Source organism: Liolophura sinensis, chromosome 6 (genome assembly GCF_032854445.1).
Source record: "Liolophura sinensis isolate JHLJ2023 chromosome 6, CUHK_Ljap_v2, whole genome shotgun sequence".
Lineage (NCBI taxonomy): Eukaryota > Metazoa > Mollusca > Polyplacophora > Chitonida > Chitonidae > Liolophura > Liolophura sinensis.
Window position 1 is genome coordinate 22,617,897 of NC_088300.1, and position 13,384 is coordinate 22,631,280.

The window sequence follows — 13,384 nt, forward strand, 5'->3', positions numbered from 1 at the left end:
ACAAAAAGTGCTTTAGTGGTTGAAAAGCTTGATAGATTTACAGTACTCATTTACAATAGCCATGCATGTAGGTCCATATATCATATTTCTGACTTGAGCAGATATTAATAGCATTTAAACTAAGTCAGATGTTCATGTAGGGTGTGAAGTTTGTACACAGCACTTGCATAAGCTCTCTCACCTTTAAATAGACAAAAACCACAAGCAATCTGCTGATAAAACATCCATCCAGTGTAGCCATCAGCTACATTACAGCGCATGCTGTAGTAGTATTGATTCTACAGCGGACAGCTAAACACATACACAAAACAGTAGAAAACCATCTGTGATTTCAACTTTGCCAAGCTAATGCCATATGGCTCTGCTGCATGATGGTCAAAGCAGACGATCACTCCTATATTTAGCCCAGATTCTGCTGATGATAATTTAGTTGTAGCTGTAGAAGGTAATGACAGTTCACAGTAGTCTGACATGCCAGATACCATGCCTGATCTTTGCCTGCCCTCTTTCCTACACTACAGATACCTGAATGGATGGGGCATGAGCAAGATGCTCTACAGAACTTTACAACGGTCTGGTAACAGAACATATGTGCACACACACCACAACCGCCATGCCTGTGAAGCAATGACTGAACTGATCAAAACTGTCAAATGCAATTTGAGTTACCAGTAGGCACACTAAAATACGCCAGTGCAAGTTGAATCTAAATGTACATGCATGTAAAATATTGTTAGAAGCTGCATATCTAACAAAGATTATTAAAAGATATATGATACACTTGGTTTTACTTCTTAATACCAAGCTGTTCTTACGTTCACAGCATGTTAACCTGTGACACTGTTTTCGAATATTCCTGACAGCTGCCTGAAGCAGAGGGGTTATTAAGAAATAAAAAATAGGCCTCAAATGAAAACGTGTTGTCTAATTTTTTGGCATATCTTTCTCATTTTGTTGTATAGTACCTTTTCATGTATCCATCAAGCAATTTATATGTGAAGTGCTAAAGTTTTACTGATTCCAATAGCAAGTAAATTCATAGTCACGTGTCCATGGGTACACAACCAATGCTTGTCCACACAAGTCTTTAACAAGTACATGCAGCTTATTTAAGTAGTGTGAGTAAAACTCTGTCAACCATGCATGTACATGCAGATACATATGCAATTCAAATACGCCAGAAGCGTCATGTGAAATAGTTATGAGGACGTTAAAATTTCACTTAAGCGTAAATCTAGGGCCTGTCAGCTAGCAGGACTATTATAGTAGATTAAGTATCTGTTTATAAGCAAATGACTAAGCTCTTCACCAACCATTAAACATACAAGATGTATCCAGCAGGAGTTTGACTAATTAGCAATTTCCAAAGACAGCTTGGTCGGTAGGATTAAGGGGCCATTTATATCTCGCTACCTTGGCTTATCAATGGAAAATAAAATACATGCAGAAAATTACAATTAACATTACACAACACTATGTGCTTGCTGTTTACTGGAGGAAATGAAGTAAAAAAAATGAAGCAGTGAAGTTTTGGGTACCTTCCAGATAATAGACATTTTAAAACTAATAATAAGTAATACTGATAATGCCTGATAGGGGATTTGTTGTCATTAAGGAAAGACAGTGACAATGCCATTAATATCACATGGAATAAAATGCTTATAAAACCATCAATCTTGACTGTTCAAGCCGCGATGCTGTTAACAATATCCTGTTTATCCCAGGCAAACAATGTGGATACTTTCAGCATGAAATACAGACTGTCCTAATGGCTAATTGAATGCATCACAGCTGGATAGACAAAAATGTTTTAGAGTTTAGTTTTTTTCTTCCTAAGCCCACTACCAAAAGTAACAAGTCAAGAACTTTGCCAGCCTGGTATAAACTTCATGGTAATTCGGGTCTAATTGAGGAGTTCCAGGCAGAAGTGTAAAATCATTAGCTTGTCTAGTACTTGGCCCTGTAGCCTGTATAAAATTGAGTCATTTGTTCCAGCCAAGCCATTCTATCAGCTGTCTTTTGGCTGCACAATGCCTTCAGTGTTCCAGCATGCCCAGTGGGCTTTAGGCTAGCCTCATTTTTCACACTTTATCTTACATGTGGGCGTCCATTAACTCAGTGTGTTGCAAGATTCGCTGGCAGTTAGCAATTCATCCCTGAGGTAACAAAAACAATTGCCCAGCAATGAAAACATAGCTTGCAGTCTTGTTAAGTGACAAAATAGCCAAACAATCTTTAGATAGCCTGTAATGACAAAGCAGCCAATGCTTAACTGGAATACTGATGACCTAAGGTAGCTGTACTGGCATATGTTCATGTTCTCAATGTGCATCTACACCATTACATGAGAAGCACATTAAATGCATTTACACTACCATTCTTTATATACATATACATGCACATATACAGTATTGTTTCCATTTCTTTTTTATCTTTCTTTTTACTGTAATGTACACATGTGTCAGCACCAGTATTGCATCATAACATTTTACACCTACCTCCAATGCCAAAGCAGAAAGGGTACAGTGACAATGCATGAAAATAATACATTACAGAAAAGTGCGAGTCTATCTTCCAGCTATCTGTAAAATATTGTGCATGGAAGGCTCGTCATTTTCAACAAATCTCATGCAAGACCCTCCTGAGCAACCCTACAGTACCATGTCATCCATAACTAAGTTAAACCTTTTGCCTGGCTCAAAATGTTTTATTGATCTTGACAGGTGTTTCGAGGGTCGTTTGGAAAGAGTGAGTGAGTGATTTGGGTTTAATGTCGTACTTAAAAATTGTTCAATCATACGACAATGATTATTTGGAAGGGTGATATCCTGCTTGAAAAATGTATGTTTCAGTACCAAAAGTAATATTTTAAGACATTTTTTGGCCTCACTTTTTGACGAAGACGAAATTTTAGGTCATTCTTCCTAAGATCCCAAGAGCAAGCGAAAATTGGGTATCTTCAAAAGTTTTCTAGGTACATGTACAGCTACCCTCATCATGGTACATGAAATATAACTTTCCACCTGAACCTTTGTGACAGAAAATGCAAGAACAATGTACCGTTATCTATGAAACATGCTTGGACTGGTTACAACAGTGTTACGTAAACGCATATTTATGATTGGTCAAACTAGCATTTGTGAGTGACAGATGAGACAGATCTATTGCTGTAGTATTTCAATTTCTATCACACAAGAACAGAGGATGTGCTATATCTTACCTGTGAACTTGAATACAGAAATGTACATATCAATAATCCTCTTAGAAGGAATTCCCTTACACGCTATGGCATATACTTCAGACCAGATGACCATGTTATATGGAGATCACAACAAATGTTAACTCCTAGGGCTGTGATAAATGGGGCGTAGTGGTGATCCATCTAAACCTCTGATAGGATAAATGTGAAGAGTTGACAGTGGCAATCAGCAGTGGAACTGTGTGATAAATAGATCACATCTATCTGCCTAGATTAGGCTAGCAGCTTTGATGTTGTACACTGGTACACATCAGGTAGGCCTACATGTACATCTACTTTTAAGTCCTTAACCTTTTTAACCAGCAAAGCACTTTTTTCCCTTGGAATTTATGCATACAATTATTATGAAAATCAGGGTAAAAATGATCAGCTTGTGTCATTAAAGATACAAGTTTCATAAATCTGTGCACATTATTTCTCAACACCCCATAGTTCTCTAAGATTGTTTCAAAATATTGGTTCCAGAGGTGGTTAAAAAGGCCGGTGAATTAAGGTATACGTAATCAAATGATAAATGTTCTGCAAGAGGTGTTGGGATTCATTATTTACAGATGGTTTTAATTACATGTAGATTATTGTAATTTATTAGCTTGGTATGTATAAATACTGCGTTGTACTTCAGACATACATATGCTGTAAGATGTTTTTTAAAGTTCATATTAGAAATCATAACTTAATTAATCCTCAATCATCAGTAGAATACAATACATTATTTGAAAAAAATTATTTGAAAAAAATTATTTGAAAAAAAAAGAAAAATGTATTACCTTTCAGAGAGAGCATTCGTCATAAATGCTGTGTTGTTTTCTCAAGAATGCTTTGCTCATATTACAGCAATCAGTCTTATGACATGCATTTGTCACACATGTGCTGTAGGATGCATAGGATTCATAACAAAACATTAATTTTCAGCAGAATACACTACATAATTTCATGGCCAAAAAAAATGTAAATGTATTATCTTTCAGAGAAAGCTTTTGCCACATGAATAACATCGCAACTGATGATTCCTAAAAAGTTCATTTTTCACACATCCAACACACCTGTGTGTAAATGGGCACTTACTATAATGCATACACTGAAGGCTCGACTTTTCATAGACATCTGAACCAATCATTAAAAACAGTTTAGTTTCCCCAACTGTTTTTTAATGAGTGATACAGATAAGGCTGTCTGTATGTACATTCAACAGGCCACAGTAAATAGTAACTGTGTTCAGTGATCAGGGATACAGCATAATGATCCCATGATTACACTGGCTGTCATCAGGTCTGGTCATCAGTAAATCACAGCCTGCTTTATGTTACCAAGGTAGACCCTAAGGGAGAAGCCTGGACTAATGCAGCAATGATGTGGGTCGATCAGAGCGCCAAAGAATCAATGAATGAGGTTCAGTGCCATGATACTCTTCAAGGCAGCCTAGTAAAATGTAATTTAATATCCCACATGTACTAAACAGGTACATGTATTATACAATGCATAAAGCTCTGCATGAATTTAATGAGGCAATCACTTTTTAACATGTTTCTTTCAACAAAATGGACTCTGGAGTTGACAAACGATTTTACTTGCAAACTTGCTAACAATAAACAGTTGAAACTTGAATGTATTGATGCTGGCCATTCTACTTTACCATTTACATCTAAATGAAAAGGATATGAGGATCCATACACAAATTTGTGTGCGCTGGTTATTAATGAGCAGTACATGAATTGTATGTGTCTATGATGCATTGTGAAGTTTCAGCAGACCACTCATGATATTATAGTCAAGTTAGCCTTCAAGGAAACGGCTATATGATATCTCTTAGGCCTTCCTGGCATAAGACAAAAAAGAATAAAACACCAGAATGAAAAGAAAACACAGGTATTAAGGATAAACAGCAGAAGGATGAAAGAAACATTTGTACTGCCTATCTAGACATAAATCATCTAAACCCCCTATGTTGCCACACATGTGAGTGAATGATGAGGCATTTAACCTTATTGAGGAAGAGTTCATTGTCACAATATGGGAGGGATTTCATGCAAGAAATAGCTAAAATCATTTACTGAAAAATACACAGACACACCCAGCCTGGCAGGCTATGAAATATTTCCATGTAGCTGACACATTAAAAGTTGACCATAAACGGTTACATGGAAATGCACAGATACAATGTTTAGTGACCCCAAACATAATTTTAACTACACATTTTATTTAGAAGCATAAATCAAGAATGCAGTATGACAAAGTCAGGAAAAAGTAACTTTTATCATTTTTTAAGCAACCTCGTCTTTAAATAATCAAGTTAAACATCTGAGAGTGCTGTCTGTTTTCGTCTCAACTTGGGAGTAGGTCTCCATCACAAACTCTCCCAGTCTAGCTGGTAAAAATCAATTCTTTATGCACACAGAAAATACAAGGCCTCAAATGTTGAGGATTCCGCAAACAAAACAAAGCGAGTGTGATCCATTGTATGGCCTAAATGGATAACAGAGATCAGTCGCTCAACCGCATGTGTTTTGACAGACACACTACATGGCTTTGTCTCTGGGCAATCCCAAGTGCATATTCATGAACGAAAAAAATTAAACAACATTATAAAAATAAAGCCGTGGATTCCCATCAATATAATATTTTTACAGTTTCCGCACATTTATCTAAATCATAAAACATTAACTCCTCTGTAAAGTTTTATTTTATTTTTGCGATAAACATTATATACATGTATGTATTATGGTCTTTTCCATAAAGATTATATATGCACTATGCAGCACAAGTGGACATTAATCAGTACTGGTTATCATATACCACATGCACACATTCATGTACATGTAGTTTGCTAACCCCATCCTGCCGGATATCGTTCATATACAGTACACTGTACATGCATCTCTGAATCAGATAGACAGGATGCAGGACTACTGACCATTCACACATATATATATACAGATATATCAATATACAGCCAACAGGCAGGCATGCATGCATGCATACACACAGGACATAAAAATCAATTCCTACTGTAGATACTGACAATAAATGCATTATCATTCTCATCTTCACACACAAACAGATTACATGTACGTGTAGGCCAATTTAATGAAAGCTTGCAAATATAAAATTTAAAGGTACATGCACAACACTTTCAAATATTATTAAAACATCCTTATGGCTGATTCCATCGATGAATCAAAGGGTGTCATTTACAGAGAGGAGTTTACACAGGATAATACAGAACAAGTGGTACCTAATATAATTGTATCCTCAATGCATCACCTTTATTGCGAATGTCCCATTATGATTCAAGGCTGATACAACAGGCTAGATGTAAAAATACAATTTTTGCATTGCTTTGCTTGAACAGACAATTTTTACATGTGGTAGTTATGTGTAAATGATTGATTACATTGTACTCGGTCATAGAAACATGTTGTACACATGTAATGTGTACAACATGTGTGATATTTTAATGTTTTCCGATAGACATCTATTGTAGTTAGCAACAACATTTGTCAAGTAATATTGCCCACTGTATTTATTTATTTGATTGGTGTTTTACACTGTACTCCAGAATATTTCACTTATACAAAGGCGGCCAGCATAATGGTGGGTGGAAACCGGGCAGAGCCTGAGGGAAACCCACGATCCACTGTACAATGTGTTCCAAAGACTATGTGTTTATATTCTTCTGTTACTGTATTTTATTTATTTATATAATTGTTCTACCCCGTGTTCAAGAATATTTCATTTACACAATGGCGGAAAGCATTATGGTGGGAGGAAACCAGGCAGAGCACATGAGAAACCCACAACCATCCACAGGTTGCTGACAGACCTTCCCATGTACGGCCGGAGAGAAAGCCAGCATGAGCTGGACTTGAACTCACAGTAACCGCACTGGTGAGAGGCCCTGGGTCATCACGCTGCGCTGGCGCGCTAACCAACAGAGTAACGGAGGCCCCTTCTGATACTGTAAGTACACTAAAGCACATTTACATGTGTGTACCTGTGAAAGTGTCCTAGGCTAAGACCCTTGAGACAGCTGCCTGTACACCCATGTACACATGAAACTAACTTCATGCACTAGTGCTAATCAAATGTGTCAAAATCAGATGCAAGACAGACAGCAGCAAAATGTACTGCAAATTAACAGCCCTATAATGCAATACCTTTTTCAAGGTCAGCAATGGAGATGAACATGGTAAATTGGTACATTCATGGCAATCTCACAGGATACAATGTATTCATAACATCTATACATGTAAGTATTCCCTTTTTAAAGAGAAACTATATACAATACTAATGCAAACCCCTCCTGTAGAAGTCACTCTTCATCTGACTATTACCTGTCAAAAAATCTGACACATGCTGCTTTTGCAATCATCCCTGCCAGCACATGTATAGTCAAGGGCTTAACAATTTTCTCCATACCATCAACTTAATCAATAGCAGACTCAGACATGGTGAGAGAACTAAACACCTTAAATTAACTTACCTTAGTAGCTACATGTAATTGCAACTTGTAGTGCAGATCATGAATGTATAATTTATATTTACACAGCTTCACACATCAGGGAAAAGGTTCTATCACTATACTACAATTAAACTAGAGTTACTGTCTTCACGTGGTTAATAACATTCTAAACTCTAGACTATTAAAGGAGGTTTCCTTGGGTACAATATCTTCTGTATCAATCCTCAGTGAATTTGGTCAAGATGCATACTAATACAGCCAATGGATCAAAATACATATGTACTTGTGCGATAAATGCCTGTTAGCTATACACCAGGAATTTGTGTTTTTCTTCTGAAGATAATTTTAGGACAAATTTAATCACCCCATCAGTGTCAATTCTGTATCCCTTCAAGCAATTACTTTAGCTGTATTAAAGTATTTTTCAATCATTTAAAACCTAACATTACTTATTCTCACACCTGTGTACTATTTTTCTTTGTAATGATAATACATGCACATGCATAAATGCATGTTCTGTTCATGGACAAATTCAGATAAGTACCTTAATATGGCAATAACTGAATATCTGTAAATTGCAAAACCTACTTAATGCACATGCGATGGTGCATCAATGATAAATTAGCTTAGCTATTTTCAAAATTCTTTATAAATTATAGGTATGTAGGGGATTTTGGTTTGACATACCTGCTGTGCCCTGCATTAACAGGATTATCTGGGGCAGTCAACCTGTCAAACAACTTCTGCTAACAGACAGGGGTCATGCTACCAGCACTGTCTGTTTGTCCATCCAGTGAAGTAGCTGGGTGAGATAGGGGCTTCTGTGGCTGATAGGCCATACACCACAAGGGTGAATAAACAAGTCAGCCATATGAGCCTGACACCCTCAATAGCTCCCTATTCATGTGAAACTATGTAATACTAACTAAACATATCACTTGATGGGTACAATATTATTGATTTACAAAGGGAGATTGATCACACACTAATCTGAATTCATTGGGCCATATACATGCATACATACATACATACATACATACACATATATACATGTATGAAATTGAATGACTGCAGAAAATACAATTCAATAAATGAAAACTTATATGGTGGAGAAACTTAATCCACCATCTTTAAGTAGTAAATCCAATTACCAAATACTTACTAACGACTAAGCTTTCAGAAAAACATGCGCCCTTGTGCAGCTGCTGTCGCATATTATATTATATGCCTTCCCACATTCAACCAGAAAGAAATGAAAAAAAAAACCCATAAGATATCAGAAGCACATGGTTTTACAGAAAATGAAGAAAGATAGGCAAAAAAAAAAAAAAAATTTAAAAAAAAAAATCATTTTTAAGGTCTGTTTTACATGGAACAAGATACTGGATTCATTATTCAATACAACCATTCTTATGCTGATCCCATCAATGAATCAATGGATGTCAACAAAGCTCTCAAGTGGTTAGTCATTTACAGAGAGGTATGCGTTTACATAGGATGATACAGAAGAAGTGAGATCTAATATCAGCCTCAGTAATTATATCCTCGATGCATCATCTTCACAAAGCTAAACGACCATCTCCCACCCCCACCCCCACCCCCCAACTCCCCATCTCAAGCACCCCTGCTTAACTGTATCACTGAACATACGTGTAACCTGCTTATTTCTGACATATACTCTTTCCTGTCAGGAAATCATTGGTCAGCCATTTCCTATCCAGGGAGTTATCCACATTACATACCGGGATTTAAGGCTTATCTTTACCCTACACAACAACATACTTAGCATATCCGAATGGTTAAGACAGTCTCTCTCTCCAATGAATTACTAAGTACAAGATGATCTATATTATAAACTTTACATTTAAAAGATTGAACCCTGGAGGTTTTGACCGGTCAAGTACTTGAACAACCTATAAGTTGTAACTATTCATACAACATAACTACCAGCCACACAGAGGCTACATCAGACAACATATTGATGCAGCTGTATATGGCTCTAACAGGGGATGTGATAATGAGGATACCGGTACCTTAAATACTGCCATCTCATCATATACAATGTAGGTACCAGTGAGTAACCATGTAATATTCATTTAATTCTAAAAATAAGTCTTTATAACATTGTTATCAAACCAATTGGTGGACACCAATTTTCTTTTTTTTTTTAACCTGCTTATTGTGGTATGTAAAACATTACTGAGCTATAATTTTTTTTTTTTAACATCATGAATTGATGACATCTGATATCACATTTTCTGCGCACTTGCTCATTTTAATTTTTATAATCCACTCACTGAAAATCTGCTTTATCACTTGCCGAAAACAGCTTATTAATACGTTTTAAAGAGGAAAACAAATCTCACACCATGATACAATGTGCTTGACTCATTTTATGCCACCATTTCTACGCTTCAATCTTTGGAGGAGGTGAACCATTTCTTTACTGTCACTCTCCGTCAGCCATCTTTTAGCGGCTCTTCAATTTGTTCAACACAACAAAACACTAAGCAATGCAATCGGATTTGGATGGTGGTATCACGTTGATTCATTATGCAGACAGAGGTAGTCTGTTTGATGAAAGAAGCTTTGTGTTATTTAATCTACTTACCGTAAATCACCAGGAAAACACGGGACCGGTCCTTCTCGTAATGCCCATAGAAACTGCCCACGAAAGCTGGAGACACGGACAATTTCAAGGTGGAATAGTTTCTTTCAACAGGCCACAACCCCCAAATTCTGAACCATTTAAAAATAACTTCGCTTTTAAAACTACCCTAAAAACTAGCTGAATCTATCCCTGCATGGGACCATTTGTCCAGTGCTTCTGAAACAGGGGTTTAAAAAAAAATTCGTAAAATCCTCCTATGTTTGAACAGACATCTAAAATCACGCACCACCTCGGACGACCTGTGCAGCGAAGAGCTAGCCCGCATGCGCGTAGCAAAATTGAGGTCATAGGTCAGACTCAGTCCAGCCGCGTTGACGGCACGTCAGATGATCAGCTGAGCTTGGGATGTGAGCATGAAATGCAAAGACAGTCCAGAACCTTAGACTTGATTTTCTCTCTGCTGTCAGATATATTTTCCTGATATCATCACAAATGTCACTAAAAGAGGGCCTACAGTGAATGTGACGACAACAAACTTAAATTTACAATGAGCCCATACAACCATGGATTGTGTGTAAAAAGGACTCTCTTCTTCATCCTCCCTAAAATGCAGTGGTGTCTTGCTTAAGTTTTACGTACCTGACTAAAGGCACAATAAATCAGTCGGTATCTCAGTTCTAATTTAGTGCAATATTCGTTTGTCTAATTTATACCTACGCGACGCCAATTTATATTGCTGTTTTATGTGAAGAATGTTTTCAGTGTCAGAGTAGGGTACAAAATAAAACTGAAAAAAAAAATCATCTAATCTAAGGGAAAATGTGAGCTTTCCCAGCAGTTTTTCTTGAAGACATGTCTACTTGATGAGAAAACTTTGAAAAACAGCAAAAATGATAACATCTGACCTACAAAATAAAACGATGGGTTTTGAGTTTTCGATTATTTTAGTGTTCAATTCACTCCAAAGACGCAAAGTAAAACTGGAATCACCTTACGGTGCATGTGTGCATATAGTTTCTAATGCAGTGCTGTTTATTATAGGGTAGCTGTTGTGGAGGCCTGTTCTCATATCAATAGTTTACATGTATATTGGCTTTTTCTTATTGTGATGATTAGTGATATCTGGGTGGTGGTTCCTTATGGCAGCTAGACAGTACCACTTAATAATTACACTGCTACCTCATCAAAGTATCATAGTGAAGACACAACAAATGACACCTCATCCTCTCACAGTATACCTGCATGATGGTACTAATAGGCCTACAAAATAGTGTCTTTCCCATTGATGAGCTGTAGAATATTACATTGTACTAACTCTGTTGGAAGAGATTGGGTGATTCATTATGTTTCATTTTGGAGATTCGGCTTGCACTTTTAAGCTTTTTATTCAGAAAATGGTTTGAAATAAAACCTGAAAATAGTTTTAAATAAACCTGTATATCTTATGACATTGACGCAATGTGTCATCCAAGGTCAGTGATTTACACAGGTACTCAGTTTTCTCCAGACATAATTATAGTGGAAAGTTCTTCAGTATGGGATTAAATGATTAAATGACAGACCAGTAACTGTGCAAATCATATAGGCTACTAGCAAGGGTCAGGGATGGATTGGAGAACAGGGAACCAAGGACAGATCCCAAAGGCACCTCAGTAATGCTCAGTCAAGTGCACAGTCTCAAACAAGATCCGCATAAAATGACAGGCTTACTGTTGAAAGCCTTCATATTCTAAAGTCACCACAGCTGCTATATTTATGTATTCTGATACATTCATAGAAATTCCTAGAATGTATTGCTATTTTGGTACATTGAGCAATGACTGCATGAAATATCAACATGTTGGGTTGATGTCCACCAGAAATGACAAGCATATCCCCCACTGATTAATCTCATCAAATACCATGGCCTGATTGCTGAGATCCTGGAACTAGAAACACACGATATTTTAACTATTTATCATAAATCACACAGGATACCGACATCAGATTCTGCACTGGGTACTGTATTACAATAAAAATTTCTAAGGTGCAATTTACTTAAGTGCATGAAATGTTGAGTTCCATCAGGTACTTGGTAATTTGTGCCCAGTCTGACAAATTGAGTAAAGTGAGAAATGTTGGTGGCAATGGCATGATATAATTCCAGCTATGAGACCAATGAAACTGCCCACTTTACCATTTCCACATATGCTTAAATCAGTGTAATATTTTCTCAAATAGAGATGGACATGTTTTAAACAATATTGCGTCTCACCTGTGACTTTTATAGGCCTACTGTAGCACTCTCGTTCAAAATATAGATGATATGTCCAGTTATTGTTCAATATCTGCAAGGATGTAAAATGTTCCTGGTCATTAAGGTTTTCCTGATTTCGACCAAAGTAAACATCTGATGTAAACATTTGTTTTCCTGTCTTGGGACTTTTAATTGTGAACGCTTTTTGACAAATATCTGACATTCTGATTGGGCTCTTCACTTTCTCATTAGTGTGTGACAATCTCAGTGTACCACAGTGTGACATGATTTCCTGTATAAATGTACACATTGAAGTTTGACTTGTAGGCAGGAGAGTGGTCATAACAATTAGAACTGAGTGGGCTATATAGTTATTTGATCAGGGTTGAACACGTCTTATGAATTATTTCCACTCATACAACTGTGATCGGTTCCATGGGTGGAGGAAACCGAGGTGCCAGAAGTAAACCACCCACCTTCAGCAAATACAATTAAACAGGCAAACTTTCTGACGTGACATACAAATGTAGTACAGGTGGAATACCACAAACTTCATGCAAGAACAACTGATCAGTAACATGAGCAAAGTCAACTTCTTATTACCATTATTGTGAATGTTGATGATTCCTTGCCAGAGACTGGGACTGAACCAACACCCTATGAGCATATCTGAACCGCTGTACCTGTGATAACCTCACACGAGAACAAGGTTTCAAATGCCAAAGTGTAATGTGAGTTCACTGTTTGCAAATGAGATTTTCACTCCCCTTTTCTCTGGAAAAGGGTGCAACAAGAACGATGTCGAAATAAACGCCCTCA

At 37.0% G+C, this 13,384-nt stretch overlaps 1 protein-coding gene across 1 annotated transcript in view; it reads right to left on the minus strand.

The window, feature by feature from the left end:
• LOC135466349 (protein numb-like) overlaps positions 1–10,600 on the minus strand; it is a 42,823-nt gene extending 32,223 nt beyond the window's left edge. The window contains 1 exon segment of the mRNA XM_064743784.1: positions 10,330–10,600. The gene's annotated coding sequence lies outside the window, so the exon portion shown is untranslated.
• Positions 10,601–13,384: the final 2,784 nt, after the last annotated feature.